Source organism: Bombina bombina, chromosome 1 (assembly GCF_027579735.1).
Source record: "Bombina bombina isolate aBomBom1 chromosome 1, aBomBom1.pri, whole genome shotgun sequence".
Lineage (NCBI taxonomy): Eukaryota > Metazoa > Chordata > Amphibia > Anura > Bombinatoridae > Bombina > Bombina bombina.
The window spans coordinates 1,256,447,309-1,256,464,665 of record NC_069499.1 but is presented as its reverse complement, the minus strand read 5'-3'; the positions used below and the strand labels follow the sequence as shown (position 1 = coordinate 1,256,464,665).

At 41.9% G+C, this 17,357-nt stretch overlaps 1 protein-coding gene across 1 annotated transcript in view; it reads right to left on the bottom strand.

Annotated features, from left to right (window-relative positions):
• Window positions 1-17,357, bottom strand: part of USP10 (ubiquitin specific peptidase 10) — a gene marked incomplete in the record, with an annotated part of 485,306 nt that overhangs the window by 30,139 nt on the left and 437,810 nt on the right.

Sequence of the window (17,357 nt, the reverse complement as noted above, 5' to 3'; positions counted from 1 at the left end):
AACTGCTTCCCCCAACTGAAGTTACTTCATCTCAACAGTCCTGTGTGGAAACAGCAATCGATTTTAGTAACGTTTGCTAAAATCATCTTCCTCTCACAAACAGAAATCTTCTTCTCTTTTCTGTTTCAGAGTAAATAGTACATACCAGCACTATTTTAAAATAACAAACACTTGATTGAAGAATAAAAACTACATTTAAACACCAAAAAACTCTTAGCCATCTCCGTGGAGATGTTGCCTGTGCAACGGCAAAGAGAATGACTGGGGTGGGCGGAGCCTAGGAGGGATCATATGACCAGCTTTGCTGGGCTCTTTGCCATTTCCTGTTGGGGAAGAGAATATCCCACAAGTAAGGATGACGCCGTGGACCGGACACACCTATGTTGGAGAAACAAACATCTACTTGGAGGCGGTAGAGACTCAAGGGCTTCAGAGACTTGCAGAGGATTTTTCATCAACACTAGAGGATGCCTGATTAGTTGTCAGAGTTACTTTACTAACAGGGTTTGGGGAACTGGGAGTTGGAGAATGAAACTGTATAAACAAGTTAAAAAAGTGCTGCCCAATTGTGCAGGAGGGCAGACTACTACCTCCTTACATAGCAAACATTTATTTGTATGGATCACAATATCTATGACCATACCCTCAGTCAATACAGGAGTAGCCTCAGCATTTCCAGTTAGCTCCATACAAAATACTAAAAAGATAAGAGATCCTAGATCTATAATAGAAAACCCCCTATATATTACCAGAAAAACAGAATTTATGCTTACCTGATAAATTACTTTCTCCAACGGTGTGTCCGGTCCACGGCGTCATCCTTACTTGTGGGAATATCTCTTCCCCAACAGGAAATGGCAAAGAGTCCCAGCAAAGCTGGCCATATAGTCCCTCCTAGGCTCCGCCCACCCCAGTCATTTGACCGACGGACAGGAGGAAAAAAATAGGAGAAACCATATGGTACCGTGGTGACTGTAGTTAGAGAAAATAATTAATCAAACCTGATTAAAAAACCAGGGCGGGCCGTGGACCGGACACACCGTTGGAGAAAGTAATTTATCAGGTAAGCATAAATTCTGTTTTCTCCAACATTGGTGTGTCCGGTCCACGGCGTCATCCTTACTTGTGGGAACCAATACCAAAGCTTTAGGACACGGATGAAGGGAGGGAACAAGTCAGGTAACCTAAACGGAAGGCACCACGGCTTGCAAAACCTTTCTCCCAAAAATAGCCTCTGAAGAAGCAAAAGTATCAAATTTGTAAAATTTGGCAAAAGTGTGCAGAGAAGACCAAGTCGCTGCCTTACATATCTGATCAACAGAAGCCTCGTTCTTGAAGGCCCATGTGGAAGCCACAGCCCTAGTGGAGTGAGCTGTGATTCTTTCAGGAGGCTGCCGTCCGGCAGTCTCGTAAGCCAATCGGATGATGCTTTTAAGCCAAAAGGAAAGAGGTAGAAGTCGCTTTTTGACCTCTCCTTTTACCAGAATAGATGACAAACAGAGAAGATGTTTGTCTGAAATCTTTTGTAGCTTCTAAATAGAATTTTAGAGCACGGACTATGTCCAAATTGTGTAACAAACGTTCCTTCTTTGAAACTGGATTCGGACACAAAGAAGGTACAACTATCTCCTGGTTAATATTTTTGTTAGAAACAACCATTGGAAGAAAACCAGGCTTAGTACGCAAAACCACCTTATCTGCATGGAACACCAGATAGGGCGGAGAACACTGCAGAGCAGATAACTCTGAAACTCTTCTAGCAGAAGAAATAGCAACCAAAAACAAAACTTTCCAAGATAACAACTTAATATCTATGGAATGTAGAGGTTCAAACGGAACCCCTTGAAGAACTGAAAGAACTAGATTTAAACTCCAGGGAGGAGTCAAAGGTCTGTAAACAGGCTTGATCCTAACCAGAGCCTGAACAAATGCTTGAACATCTGGCACAGCTGCCAGTCGTTTGTGTAGTAAGACAGATAAAGCAGAAATCTATCCCTTTAGAGAACTCGCAGATAATCCTTTATCCAAACCTTCTTGCAGAAAGGAAAGAATCTTAGGAATTTTTTATCTTATTCCATGGGAATCCCTTGGATTCACACCAGCAGATATATCTTTTCCAAATTTTATGGTAAATCTTTCTAGTTACCGGTTTTCTGGCTTGAACCAGAGTATCTATCAGAGAATCTGAAAACCCACGCTTTGATAGAATCAAGCGTTCAATCTCCAAGCCGTCAGCTGGAGGGAGACCAGATTTGGATGTTCGAATGGACCCTGAACAAGAAGGTCCTGTCTCAAAGGTAGCTTCCATGGTGGAACCAATGACATTCACCAGGTCTGCATACCAAGTCCTGCGTGGCCACGCAGGAGCTATCAAGATCACCGAGGCCCTCTCCTGTTTGATCCTGGCTAACAGCCTGGGAATGAGAGGAAACGGTGGAAACACATAAGCTAGGTTGAAGGTCCAAGGCGCTACTAATGCATCCACTAGAATCGCCTTGGGATCCCTGGATCTGGACCCGTAGCAAGGAACCTTGAAGTTCTGACGAGACGCCATCAGATCCATGTCTGGAATGCCCCATAATTGAGTCAACTGGGCAAAGATCTCCGGGTGGAGTTCCCACTCCCCCGGATGGAATGTCTGACGACTCAGATAATCCACTTCCCAGTTTTCCACACATGGGATGTGGATCGCAGATAGGTGGCAGGAGTGATCCTCCGCCCATTGTATTATTTTGGTCACTTCTTTCATCGCCAGGGAACTCCTTGTTCCCCCCTGATGATTGATATACGCAACAGTCGTCATGTTGTCTGATTGTAATCTTATGAATCTGGCCTTTGCAAGCTGAGGCCAGGCCCTGAGAGCATTGAATATCGCTCTTAATTCCAGAATGTTTATCGGGAGAAGAGACTCTTCCCGAGACCATATTCCCTGAGCTTTCAGGGATTCCCAGACCGCGCCCCAGCCCACTAGACTGGCATCGGTCGTGACGATGACCCACTCTGGTCTGCGGAAGCTCATTCCCTGGGATAGGTGGTCCAGGGTTAGCCACCAATGGAGTGAATCTCTGGTCTTCTGATCTACTTGAATTACTGGAGACAAGTCTGTATAGTCCCCATTCCACTGTTTCAGCATGCACAGTTGTAATGGTCTTAGATGAATTCGCGCAAAAGGAACTATGTCCATTGCTGCAACTATCAACCCTACTACTTCCATGCACTGAGCTATGGAAGGACGTGGAACAGAATGGAGAACTTGACAAGCGCTTAGAAGTTTTGACTTTCTGACATCTGTCAGGAAAATCCTCATTTCTAAGGAATCTATTATTGTTCCCAAGAAGGGAACTCTTGTTGACGGAGACAGAGAACTCTTTTCTATGTTCACCTTCCATCTGTGAGATCTGAGAAAGGCCAGAACGATGTCTGTATGAGCCTTTGCTTTTGAAAGAGACGACGCTTGTATTAGAATGTCGTCCAAGTATGGTACTACTGCAATGCCCCTCGGTCTTAGGACCGCTAGAAGGGACCCGAGTACCTTTGTGAAAATCCTTGAAGCAGTGGCTAATCCGAATGGGAGGGCCACAAACTGGTAATGTTTGTCCAGAAAGGCGAACCTTAGGAACTGATGATGTTCTTTGTGGATAGGAATATGTAGGTACGCATCCTTTAGATCCACGGTAGTCATAAATTGACCTTCCTGGATAGTGGGTAGAATCGTTCGAATGGTTTCCATTTTGAACGATGGTACCCTGAGAAATTTGTTTAGCATCTTTAAATCCAGAATTGGTCTGAAGGTTCCCTCTTTTTTGGGAACTACGAACAGATTTGAGTAAAATCCCATTCCTTGTTCCGTCATTGGAACTGGGTGTATCACTCCCATCTTTAACAGGTCTTCTACACAATGTAAGAACGCCTGTCTCTTTATTTGGTTTGAGGAAAAGTGAGACATGTGGAACCTTCCCCTTGGGGGTAGTTCCTTGAATTCCAGAAGATAACCCTGAGAAACTATTTCTAGCGCCCAGGGATCCTGAACATCTCTTGCCCAAGCCTTGGCAAAGAAAGAGAGTCTGCCCCCCACTAGATCCGGTCCCGGATCGGGGGCTACTCCTTCATGCTGTTTTGTTAGCGGTAGCAGGCTTCTTGGTCTGCTTACCCTTGTTCCAGCCTTGCATCGGTTTCCAGGCTGGCTTGGACTGTGAAGCATTACCCTCTTGCGTAGAGGATGCAGAATAAGAGACCGGTCCTTTCCTGAAATTACGAAAGGAACGAAAATTAGACTTATTCTTGGCCTTGAAAGGCCTATCTTGTGGGAGGGCGTGGCCCTTTCCCCCAGTGATGTCTGAGATAATCTCTTTCAATTCTGGTCCAAAGAGAGTTTAACCCTTGAAGGGGATGTTAAGCAATTTTGTCTTGGATGATACATCCGCTGACCAAGACTTTAGCCAAAGCGCTCTGCGCGCCACAATTGCAAACCCTGAATTTTTCGCCGCTAATCTAGCTAATTGCAAAGCGGCATCTAAAATAAAAGAGTTAGCCAACTTAAGTGCGTGAACTCTGTCCATAACCTCCTCATATGGAGTCTCTCTACTGAGCGACTTTTCTAGTTCCTCGAACCAGAACCACGCTGCTGTAGTGACAGGAACAATGCACGAAATGGGTTGTAGAAGGTAACCTTGCTGTACAAAAATCTTTTTAAGCAAACCCTCCAATTTTTTATCCATAGGATCTTTGAAAGCACAACTATCCTCAATAGGAATAGTAGTGCGCTTGTTTAAAGTAGAAACTGCCCCCTCGACCTTAGGGACTGTCTGCCATAAGTCCTTTCTTGGGTCGACCATAGGAAATTTCTTAAATATAGGAGGGGGAACAAAAGGTATGCCGGGCTTCTCCCACTCCTTATTCACTATGTCCGCCACCCGCTTGGGTATAGGAAAAGCGTCGGGGTGCACCGGAACCTCTAGGAACTTGTCCATCTTGCATAATTTTTCTGGAATGACAAAGTTGTCACAATCATCCAGAGTAGATAACACCTCCTTAAGCAGTGCGCGGAGATGTTCTAATTTAAATTTAAATGTCACAACATCAGGTTCAGCCTGTTGAGAAATTTTTTCTGAATCTAAAATTTCCCCATCTGACAAAACCTCCCTCATGGCCCCTTCAGATTGGTGTGAGGGTATGACAGAAACATTATCATCAGCACCCTCCTGCTCTTCAGTGTTTAAAACAGAGCAATCGCGCTTTCTCTGATATGCAGGCATTTTGGATAAAATATTAGCTATAGAGTTATCCATTACAGCCGTCAATCGTTGCATGGTAATAAGCATTGGCGCGCTAGAAGTACTAGGGGCCTCCTGTGTGGGCAAAACTGGCGTAGACACAGAAGGAGATGATGTAGAACTATGTCTACTCCCTTCATCTGATGAATCATCTTGGGCAACTTTACTAACTGTGGCAGTACTGTCCTTACTTTGTTTGGACGCTATGGCACAATTATCACACAATTTTGAAGGGGGAGACACATTGGCTTTCATACATAAAGAACATAGCTTATCTGAAGGCACAGACATGTTAAACAGGCTTAAACTTGTCAATAAAGCACAAAAACCATTTTAAAACAAAACCGTTACTGTCTCTTTAAATTTTAAACAGAGCACACTTTATTACTGAATATGCGAAAAAATATGAAGGAATTGTTCATAAAGCATTAAAAGTATTGCACACCAATTTTCAGAGCTTTAACCCTTAAAATAACAAAACCGGAACCGGTTACAGATTTAACCCCTATACAGTCCCAGCTACAGCCTTTGCTGTGACTTTGTCAAGCCCAGAGGGGAATACGATACCAAATGACGCCTTCTAGGAACTTTTCCAACCACTTTCAGGTCCTGACACATGCATCTGCATGTCTTGCTCTCAAAAACAACTGCGCAGTAATGGCGCGAAAATGAGGCTCAGCCTACAACTGGGAAGGCCCTTCCTGACTGGAAAAGGTGTCTAACATAGTGCCTGACGTTAAAAACGTTCCCTAAGTTTATAAGTGTGAAATATCAGCATAAACATGTATAAAATGTCCAAATAAAGCAATCTATTTAGCCCATAAAAGTGTCTACCAGTTTTATAGCCCATATTAAGCCCTTTATTCTGTTTGAGACTAAGAAAATGGCTTACCGGTCCCCATGAGGGGAAATGACAGCCTTCCAGTATTACACAGTCTTGTTAGAAATATGGCTAGTCATACCTTAAGCAGAAAAAGTCTGCTAACTGTTTCCCCCAACTGAAGTTACTTCATCTCAACAGTCCTATGTGGAAACAGCAATCGATTTTAGTTACTGTCTGCTAAAATCATCTTCCTCTCACAAACAGAAATCTTCATCTTTTTCTGTTTCAGAGTAAATAGTACATACCAGCACTATTTTAAAATAACAAACTTTTGATAGTAGAATAAAAAAACTACAACTAAACACCACATACTATTAACCATCTCCGTGGAGATTTTGCCTGTGCAACGGCAAAGAGAATGACTGGGGTGGGCGGAGCCTAGGAGGGACTATATGGCCAGCTTTGCTGGGACTCTTTGCCATTTCCTGTTGGGGAAGAGATATTCCCACAAGTAAGGATGACGCCGTGGACCGGACACACCAATGTTGGAGAAATATATTAATACTTCACTATAGTATAATCTGCCAGTATATGACTACCTTTCCAGAGCTCCAGCAGAGCATCTCATCTCCTCCTGAGAGCAGACAATCAGTATGATCAAGAAGTGCTGAATCGTTAAAACTATGCACCTCCGCTCACTGAGCACTCACTGCCACCTTTGAAGAAAGACGTGGATCCCGCGCCAACCCTCTACTGTGGCACGAATGGAACGTAAACTCCTTCCAAACCAATGAGAGAGAAGGCACAGGAATTTTGACCACCATCTGCCTTTACTCAGTGCACTAGTCATGTATCATGTGACCCGAGCACCAGCAGATAGTAAATAATAAAATAAAACATGTGACACTCTGCTACAGGGCACAAGTAAGGCATCTGATACCACTCTGTTCCCTTCTCCCAAGCACCAGTAGACATTCACAATAACCGAGCATGTGCCCTTTCTCTACCATTAAATTTAATTCCTTCAAGAACTGTATGGGGAACAAAATGGGGAGTAACCTAACTAGACTTTCTAAGTCAGTGCTGCAGAAAATTGATAGTACTCAGAGGATTTCCACCCTCTCCCAATTACTCTGCATAGTTACCCATGTACTGAACTTGAAGATGATCCTGTGCTGCAACTGACAAAGGACCCATGATGAGAAGTAAATACATTTGGCCATCACTGGAGGCGGCTTGCGAACTTCCCAGCGACACCAGTGGCCTGCTGTGTGCAAAGACTTCACTAACAAGAATTATATTGCACCAGCCTTAGAATAAAAAAAAACCTCTCCTAGTACCTATCCACTGAGGGCAATTAAGTATAAGAAATTGTTATTTAACACCTCTATCCTTGCCCTTTCCTTGATGAGGCAAAGAACTACTGAGAGGAAAGGGAAGTACGAGGAATATATTAAAGCTCTGGTAAGGTGTCTGTCTCTTCCTGGTGGCCAGGTGATGTAATTCCCCAGAGTAATGATCACTACCATTAGAAATATATATAATTTATGCTTACCTGATAAATTAATTTCTTTCATGGCGGTGAGAGTCCACAATCCATTACTCCTAAAAATTATACTCCTGACCACTAGGAGGGGACAAAGATCCCAAAATGCCAAGAGCCCTTAAAACCCTTCCCACCTTAATGGAAACAAGTCAGATGTAAAGCCAAGCCAGAAAAAGAAGGTAGGAAAAGAAATAAGAGCAAAAGAAAAAGCAGCAGGGGGGAAAAAAGGGAGGTGCATAAAAATAACGCGCTCAAAAAAAACAAACAAAAAAAAACAGAAGCACGCTAAAAAAAAAGTAAAACATAGGGTGAAAAAATATAAGGTTCTTGCAGCCCTAAATCCCATTCTTAAAGTGATGGTAAACTCTCCCCTTTTAAAAAATCAGATCCGGAATGTTAGTGATATTTTAGATTGAGTTTAATTTATCAGTTGTAATGAAGATGCGCTATAAATTACTTTTTAATATAGATATAAAATTAAAATTCCCCACGCTCCGCCGCCCACTTCAAAAGTACATTTTTCTGTGAGCTAACAGTTTGAATTGTTCAATCAGCACTCTCCCCATATGGCACTATTGTAGCTAGAGCGCTGGTTGGAGAACAATTTAAACCGTTAACTCACAGAAAATTTTACTTTTGAAGTGGGTGGCGGAGCACAGGGAATTCGAATTTAATATTTATATCAAAAAGTAACTTATAGGGGGGGCGTGTCCGGACTGAGCTCAAAGATGGCCGCTTATCTGGGAGCTCTACAAAAATGACTTATGCTTTGCCTGAAACCTAGATATTGAATAGTCATTTAGCCTGATAATATGCTCCCTGATGAAGCAGTGGACAAGCTGACTTAAAATATATTCTTATTTTGAAGATTCTGGGAGTTCCCAGACCGGACCACTGAGACACTGTTGGCGGCTATCCGTGTGAGAGATTATAGTACCCCCCCGGGACGCCGGGTTAATTAAAACATGGAGAACTTCTACCTAAAAGTGCGTGCCCTATTTGCAGAATACGAGCAGCGGGTGCTTGAGAGGTTTGACCGGCTCTTGGTAATCGCTGGGGCTCCGATTCACAACGAGGAGAAGGCTGGGCCCATTATGGCGGGAGAGACGGCTCCCTGCTCCAACCTGCCCCACAACCTCCTACAGGCGAGCAGTTGCCGCAGCATCGCAGGGGCCGATTGCCCGCAGACCCCCATATCTGCACTTTCTAAGCCAAGCTCCGGGAACACTAGAAACGGCGGGTATAACCTGCATTATGTTGCTCCTAGCATTGAGGACGAACTTCCCCCCGCGACACCTACCTCTCAAGTAAACATGGGGGTTATCACTGCTGATGTCCGACCTGCCGCGCTGGAGCGCAATACAAGCGTGGTACAGACCGGCTCATCCTGGACTGAGATAATACAAGTCGGCTCCGGGCGGAGAAGTGGATCGAGCACTCCTTTTCACCTGTTCCCCACGCAGGATTCTAGCTTGTTCGGGCCTGGCGGGGTCGCGGAGGAGTTGACAGCTCTCTCCCTCTTGTGCAGCCCTATCTTTCCTTGGATTTTGGGGATGACTTCTCCGGTAGGCTTGGTGCAGCACCTCTACTGCTATATGGTATGTGGACCTGAGCGTGTAGGAGTGGGTTAGCTTGAGTGCCTTACTTTGGGACCTAGGACACTGGTTTTACCGGCTTTTTCAGAAGTACACACATAAACCCAATAAAGACTTCTTCCAAAGTACACTGACTTGTGCAAAGGAACTATGCTAAACTTTTGTGGTGTGTTTTCCTTTTAACAGACAATAGAAGCTGCTACCTGTTAATATAACACAAGAAACACCTCCTTATGGTTATACATTATGTGTTTGTTCCCTCCATTCTTGTTGTGCTTAGTGCTTATATTTATATAACCTATTGTGATTATCTCCCTTACACAGGCCATATATGCTATAGTTCTGAATTCATGTCCCACAGCAACCTTTTTAAATGTTCAAAAATTTTAAGCTAATAGGTGGGCAAGCCAGAGTTGGGATGTCTGCACTAACAGAATTATACTGTGTGACATAGGGAAGTTTTACTTTACTACATATTTTCATAGGGCTAAGGATAAATGGCCCCACATAAGCCTATCACGTAACTCCAGTGAGATATTGGAATAAGACACTGATGGTGGGCGGTAGGGGACGCCTAGATCTTTTGCTTGTGCCCGGCGCTTGTTATTAATGTCATATTACTGGCATAGGGGGAGGGGCTCTCCTGGTCCCCTACTTGAACCATGCATTTTGGTAGCCTAGCCCTCACATGACTTCCAGCATGTCTTATTACATATTACCACATAAGTGCATATCGAAAATGGTAGCTCCTTGTGTAAATGGCGACTCACAATATACTTGCCCAGAAATTTTCTGGGTCTGTGTACCTCACTTAAATAACGCGCTAGCATATCTCATTTGCAGAAGTTTCCAGTATATCTGCCCTAGCCCACTCTTCTAAACTCCTTTGAAATTTGCACATATGCTCAGTCTCAGTGCAGTAAAGATTAAGCGATTCCTCCCCTGTTTTACCCCTCCATCCCAGTTTTGGCAGAGTTAAGTAGTCTCTGCCCTGTCCAAAGAGTCTTAAGCACTCTTTGGATCTTAACAAGACCTATACAGTTGTATACACGTTAATATATTTTTTTGCATTTAGTTTGCTAGTCATTGTATTCTTATTTCATTTAGCCTTATCCTAAAAGATGTCTTTAACATAAGATTTGTTTTGGTGCTTCCATTATGGCTTAACCTGAAACTGATTCCTTTATTGACTTTCACTTGACTATGATTAATCAAAATATAATTACACATACAGTTCCCTGATTTCTGTATGAGATATAAATGTCCCTTTCGAACTTAATGTTGTGTCTTCAGCTATACTCTGCTTCCAGATCCCTCGAAGGGTCTCTGCTACATTGAAGACACTGAGCAGACTAAGTAATAAAATGAGGCTTAAGGAAGAAGGGTAATGTTTTGACCTGACTAGATATATTCAATTTCTTATTAACTGGTATTTTGCAATGTGTACTGAATGTTTCTTGCATTATTGTAATTGAGCTGTTGCTCTTTAATGTGAAATAGTTTTGTAATGTGTTTATTGCCTCAATAAATAAAAAAAAAAAAAAAAATTAAAAAAAAGTAACTTATAGCGCATATTCATTTCAACTAATAAAACTCCATCTAAAATATCTAACATTCTGAATCTGATTTTAAAAAGGGGAGAGTTTACCATCAATTTAACATATAAATAACGCCTTGTTACAATAGTCCACCGGGTATGGAGCACAGCACTAAGTGTACCTACGAATAGCCTATAGGCTAAGTCAGTGCCCACATAAATGTTAACTACATGCTTAACTAATAAGCATCCACACCACTGGACTTACCATCTGCAGAAAAAAACAAAATTTATGTAAGAACTTACCTGATAAATTAATTTCTTTCATATTGGCAAGTCCATGAGCTAGTGACATATGGGATATACAATCCTACCAGGAGGGGCAAAGTTTCCCAAACCTCAAAATGCCAATAAATACACCAATCACCACATCCACAATTCAGTTTAACGAATAGCCAAGCAGTGGGGTGATAAAGAAAGGAGTATAAAGCATCAACAAAGGAAATTTGGAAATAATTGTGCTTTATACAAAAAATCATTTCCATTTTTAAAGAAAAAAACAAATCAAAAGCAGCAGAATGAAACTGAAACAGCTGCCTGAAGAACTTTTCTACCAAAAACTGCTTCCGAAGAAGCAAATACATCAAAACGGTAGAATTTAGTAAATGTATGCAAAGAGGACCAAGTCGCCGCTTTGCAAATCTGATCAACTGAAGCTTCATTCTTAAAAGTCCACGAAGTGGAGACTGATCTAGTAGAATGAGCTGTAATTCTCTGAGGCGGGGCCTGACCCGACTCCAAATAAGCTTGATGAATCAAAAGTTTCAACCAAGAAGCCAAGGAAATAGCAGAAGCCTTCTGACCTTTCCTAGGACCAGAAAATAAAACAGACTGAAAGTCTTCCTGAAATCTTTAGTAGCTTCCACATATATTTCAAAGCTCTTACCACATCCAAAGAATGTAAGGATCTCTCCAAAGAATTCTTAGGATTGGGACATAAAGGACAATTTCTCTACTAATGTTGTTAGAATTCACAACCTTAGGTAAAAATTGAAAAGAAGTCCGCAAAACTGCCTTATCCTGATGAAAAATCAGAAAAGGAGACTCACAAGAAAGAGCAGATAGCTCAGAAACTCTTCTAGCAGAAGAGATAGCCAAAAAGAACAACACTTTCCAAGAAAGTAGTTTAATGTCCAAAGAATGCATAGGCTCAAATGGAGAAGCCTGTAAAGCCTTCAGAACCAAATTAAGACTCCAAGGAGGAGAAATTGATTTAATGACGGGCTTAATACGAACTAAAGCCTGTACAAAACAGTGAATATCAGTAAGTATAGTAATCTTTCTGTGAAATAAAAAAGAAAGAGCATAGATTTGTCCTTTCAAGGAACTTGCAGACAAACCCTTATCCAAACCATCCTGAAGGAACTGTAAAATTCTAGGAATTCTAAAAGAATGCCAGGAGAATTTATGAGAAAAACACCATGAAATGTAAGTCTTCCAAACTCTATAATAAATCTTTCTAGAGACAGATTTACGAGCTTGTAACATAGTATTAATCACTGAGTCAGAGAAACCTCTATGACTTAGAACTAAGCGTTCAATTTCCATACCTTCAAATTTAATGATTTGAGATCCTGATGGAATAACGGACCTTGAGATAGTAGGTCCGGCCGTAACGGAAGTGGCCATGGCGGGCAACTGGACATCCGAACCAGATCCGCATACCAAAACCTGTGTGGCCATGCTGGAGTTACCAGCAACACAAAAGACTGTTCCATGATGATTTTGGAGATCACTCTTGGAAGGAGAACTAGAGGCGGGAAGATGTAAGCAGGATGATAACACCAAGGAAGTGTCAGCGCATCCACTGCTTCCGCCTGAACATCCCTGGACCTGGACAGGTATCTGGGAAGTTTCTTGTTTAGATGAGAGGCCATGAGATCTATCTCTGGAAGCCCCCACATCTGAACAATCTGAGAAAACACATCTGGATGGAGAGACCACTCCCCTGGATGTAAAGTCTGGCGTCTGAGATAATCCGCCTCCCAATTGTCTACACCTGGGATATGCACCGCAGAGATTAGAAAGGAGCTGGATTCCGCCCAGGCAAGTATCCAAGATACTTCTTTCATAGCTTGGGGACTGTGAGTCCCACCCTGATGATTGACATAAGCCACAGTTGTGATATTGTCTGTCTGAAAACAAATGAACGGTTCTCTCTTTAGCAGAGGACAGAACTGAAGAGCCCTGAGAATTGCACAGAGTTCTAAAATATTTATTGGTAATCTCGCCTCTTGAGATTTCCAAACCCCTTGTGCTGTCAGAGATCCTCAAACAGCTCCCCAAACTGAAAGACTTGCATCTGTTGAGATCACAGTCCAGGTTGGGCGAACAAGAGAAGACCCTCGAACCAAACGATGCTGATCTATCCACCATGTCAGAGAGTGTCGTACATTGGGATTCAAGGATATTAATTGTGATATCTTTGTATAATCCTTGCACCATTGATTCAGTATACAAAGCTGTAGAGGTCTCGTGAAAACGAGCAAAGGGGATCGCGTCCGATGCTGCAGTCATGAGACCTAAAACTTCCATGCACATAGCCACTGAAGGGAATGACAGACTGAAAAAGCCGGCATGCTGCGACTAATTTTAAACGTCTCTTGTCTGTTAGAGACAGAGTCATGGACACTGAATCTATCTGGAAGCCTAAAAAGGTGACCCTTGTCTGAGCAATCAAGAACCTTTTTGGTAAATTGATCCTCCAACCATGTTTCCGAAGAAACAACACTAGTTGATTCGTGTGAGATTCTGCAGTATGTAAAGACTGAGCTAGTACCAAGATATCGTCCAAATAAGGAAACACCGCAATACCCTGTTCTCTGATTATAGATAGTAGGGCACCCAGAACCTTTGAAAAGATTCTTGGCGCTGTTACTAGGCCAAACGGAAGAGCAACAAATTGGTAATGCTTGTCTAGAAAAGAGAATCTCAGAAACTCAAAGTGTTCTGGATGAATCGGAATATGAAGGTATGCATCCTGCAAGTCTATTGTGGACATATAATGTCCTCGCTGAACAAAAGGCAGAATAGCCCTTATAGTCACCACCCTGAAAGTCGGTACTCTTACATAACGATTCAAAATTTTTAGATCCAGAACTGGTCTGAATAAATTTTCTTTCTTTGGTACAATGAATAGGTTTGAATAAAACCCCAAACCTTGTTCCTGAGGAGGAACTGGCACGATTACCCCTTTAGACTCCAGGTCTGAAACACACTTCAGAAAAGCCTGAGCTTTTACTGGATTTACAGGGATGCGTGAGAGAAAAAATCTTCTCACAGGAGGTCTTACTCTGAATCCTATTCGATACCCTTGAGAGACAATGCTCTGAATCCAATGATTTTGGACAGATTTTATCCAAAAATCCTTGAAAAACCTTAATTTGCCCCCTACCAGCTGAGCTGGTATGAGGACCGCACCTTCATGCGGATTTAGGGACTGAGTTTGGTTTCCTAAATGGCTTGGATTTATTCCAATTTGAGGAAGGCTTCCAATTGGAAGCAGATTCCTTGGGGGGAGGATTGAGTTTTTGTTCCTTATTCTGACGAAAGGAACGAAAACAGTTAGAAGCCTTAGATTTATCCTTAGGTTTTTTATCCTGAGGCAAAAAACTTTTTCCCCCAGTGATAGTTGAAATAATAGAATCCAACTGAGAACCAAATAAATTATTACCTTGGAAAGAAAGAGATAGTAATCTAGATTTAGATGTCATATCAGCATTCCAAGATTTAAGCCACAAAGCTCTTCTAGCTAAAACAGCTAAAGACATGGATCTAACATAATATAATATAAAAAATGGCATCACAAATAATGCATGTTGCAGTAAGAGAACAACGCTAGATATGTCAGAATCCAATTCGTGTTGCGCTAAATTTTCCAACCAGAAAAGTGATGCAGCCGCAACATCAGCCAAAGAAATAGCAGGTCTGAGAAGAAGACCTGAATATAAATAGGCCTTCCTTAGATAAGATTCAAGCTTCCTATCTAAAGGATCCTTAAAGGAAGTACCATCTTCCATAGGAATAGTGGTACGTTTAGCAAGAGTAGAAATAGCCCCATCAACTTTGGGGATTTTTTCCCAAAACTCTATAGATTTTGCTGGTAAAGGATACAATTTTTTAAACCTTGAAGAAGGAATAAAAGAAGTACCTGGCTTATTCCATTCCATAGAAATCATATCAGAAATAGCCTCAGGAATGGGAAAAACCCCCGGGGAAACCACAGGAGGTTTAAAAACAGCATTTAAACGTTTATTAGACTGAACGTCAATAGGACTGGTTACCTCAATATCCAAAGTAATTAACACTTCTTTTAATAAAGAACGCATATACTCCATTTTAAAAAAATAAGTAGATTTGTCAGTGTCAATGTCTGAGGAAGGATCTTCTGTTTCAGATAGATCCCCATCAGAAGAGGATGAATTATTATGTTGTTGGTCATTTGAAATTTCATCAACTAAATGAGAAGTTTTAAAAGACCTTTTACGTTTATTAGAAGGTGGAAATGCAGACAAAGCCTTCATAACAGAATCAGAAACAAATTCTTTATCATGCACATTAGAAGTTGAACGAACTGCAACTGGCAATGTACTATTACTGATGGAAACACTATCTGCATGTAAACGTTTATCATGACAACTATTACAAATGACATACGGTGGAATAATTTCTACAATTTTACAACAAATGCACTTAGCTTTAGTAGAACCGATGTCAGGCAGCAATGTTCCAGCCGAAACTTCTGAGACAGGATCAGATTGGGACATCTTGCACAATGTAAGAGAAAAAACAACATATAAAGCAAAATTATCTATTTCCTTATATGACAGTTTCAGGAATGGGAAAAAAATGCAATAGCATAGGCCTCTGAAAGCAAAAAGCAAGAGGCAAACAAACAAGGGGTATTGAAATAATGAAAAAAGTTTGGCGCCAAGTATGACGCACAGCGTAACGTAAACTCTTTTTTGGCGCCAAAAATTACCGGAAATTACACACTTGCGTCACTAATGACGCCGCCGTGTGAAAGGTCTCGGCGTCACTTATGACGCCGGAAATGATGAAGTTGCGTCAAACGTACTTTCTCGCACCAAAAAAAATTTTCGCGCCATGAATGACGCAATTAAGTTTAGCATTTGACGCACCCGCGGGCCTAATACCCGCAATTGAAAGAAGTAGTCAATTGAAAAAAGACTAAACCCCAGGTAAGAAATACATTTCTTAAAAATTTTTACATTCCCAAATATGAAACTGACAGTCTGCTGAAGGAAATACATGAACCTGACTCATGGCAAATATAAGTACAATACATATATTTAGAACTTTATATAAATGCATAAAGTGCCAAAACATAGCTGAGAGTGTCTTAAGTAGTGAAAACATACTTACCAAAAGACACCCATCCACATATAGCAGATAGCCAAACCAGTACTAAAACAGTTATTAGTAGAGGTAATGGTAAATTGAGAGTATATCGTCGATCTGAAAGGGGAGGTAGGAGATGAATCTCTAAGACCGATAACAGAGAACCTATGAAATAGACCCCGGTTAGGGAAATCATCGTATTCAAATAAGTGATACTCCCTTCACGTCCTCTGACATTCGCTGTACTCAGAGGAATCGGGCTTCAACAATGCTGAGAAGCGCATATCAACGTAGAAATCTTAGCACAAACTTACTTCACCACCTCCATAGGAGGCAAAGTTTGTAAAAACTGAATTGTGGGTGTGGTGTATTTATAGGCATTTTGAGGTTTGGGAAACTTTGCCCCTCCTGGTAGGATTGTATATCCCATACGTCACTAGCTCATGGACTCTTGCCAATTACATGAAAGAAAAACAGCTGTAAGCGTTACAGCAGAGAATAAATAATGATCCCAGGAGAAGGGTAAGGTCTGGTCCCCGCAACACCTGTGGCAGGCCTGTGACCAACTCCCACTGTGTGTAATTGTGCCACTACCCAATACTTAGGGGAAAATGTGCCGCAAATTGCTCTGAGGACCCCTCTCACAAAATACTTGGGGCACCGCCATTCTTTACTCTTCCGCCTGCAGAGGAAAAGAGAAGACAGATTTACCAGTGAGGTGGGAGGGTTTTTAAAGTGAAAGTCCATTTTGATGAATTAGTGCCCGGTTTTTAATAAACCTATTAAAAACAAGGGCACTTTAATTCATCAAAATTGACATTTCACAGTTTTCTTCAAAAACTTACCTTTTAATCCTTGCAGCAGCTCCAGCGATTCCCCTGGCTGTCGGAAGCCTCTGCAGACGTCAGAAATTACGAATCAGGCTTCCTCCAATCACAGCTTCCCCCCCAGGGGAATCTTGGCCTGATGCTGTGATTGGAGGAAGCCGGATTCGTCATTTTGGACCAGCGAAGACGGCTTGTGATGGGCAGAGGAAGTGCTGGAGCGGCTGCCAGGATTAAAAGGTAAGTTTTTGAAGAAAACAGTGAAATGTACATTTTGATGAATTAAAGTGCCGTTGTTTTTAATAGGTTTATTAAAAACCGGGCACTAATTCATCAAA